Here is a 958-nt window from a genome sequence, read left to right as displayed (position 1 = left end):
GAGAAACTCTGGGGCTGGCCGCGCCCTTCAGCAGCTCCCTGTACAACGCCGGCCGCGGTGGTTGACGATGACCCGCACCCAGTCTCTGCGAGGTTTGGATGCCCCTCCCCATTTTGCAGTTGAAAAAACTAAGGCTCAAAGAAGTCAGAAATTAGTTCTGGGTCGCGCATCGCCGGCGGACTGGCGCTCCCTCCCAAACAAAGCGCTCTAATACTTGGGAGGACTTTTGGGAGGACTTTGCTTAGCAAAGGGATAGGGAGGCGGCCTAGGGGACACCTGCAGCCACCCGGACACCAGGCCCAGCGGTCACAGTGCGGCAGAAGGGCCTTCCTGCTCCATCTTGGGTGGTGGACTCGGGCTCTGAGTTACAAGGGCGCCAGCGCCTATCGCCTCCCAGGCTTGCGAGCTTCCCCGCGTTTGCCGTCGGTGCAGGAGCGGCGAGACGAGATGAGGTCGCCCCCGCTCATCGGTAAGACCGGAGTCCACACTGCGCCCTTGGGCCGGGCAAACTCCGCCCGCCCGCCCGCCCGCCTGCCTCGGCAGTTCCTCGAGCAGCTGGGGCCTTGCGGCCCTCGTCTCGGACTTGAGGCCTAAGGACGCGCAGCCTGGCCCCGGAGGGTTCGGCCACCAACTGCGCCGTTTCAGCGGCCGGCCCTGGGCAGCAGCAGGCGGTGCGCATCTGTTCGCCGCGCAGCTAGGCGCTCCGGTTAGGGACCTCGGGATGTGGCCTCGGACTGCCCGCCGAGACCTCCAGGCCAAGGACCGGGCCTAGGCTGCGAGAGCGCTGAAGGGGACCTTCGCCAAAATCCCAGCCTCAGCCTCAGCGCAAACGCAAGCAGAACAAGGCCGGAGAAGGGCAGGCGTGGTGCAGGGGCCCGCATTCTGGAGAGCGAAGGTTTCTTAACACCGAAGGCGACTTTCCTTTTACGAAATCTTAGGACTCGCGGCGGCGAGGTCC

Source organism: Neophocaena asiaeorientalis, unplaced genomic scaffold, assembly GCF_003031525.2.
Source record: "Neophocaena asiaeorientalis asiaeorientalis breed wild unplaced genomic scaffold, Neophocaena_asiaeorientalis_V1.1 scaffold268, whole genome shotgun sequence".
Classification (NCBI taxonomy): domain Eukaryota; kingdom Metazoa; phylum Chordata; class Mammalia; order Artiodactyla; family Phocoenidae; genus Neophocaena; species Neophocaena asiaeorientalis.
Note: the sequence above shows the minus strand (reverse complement) of the source record.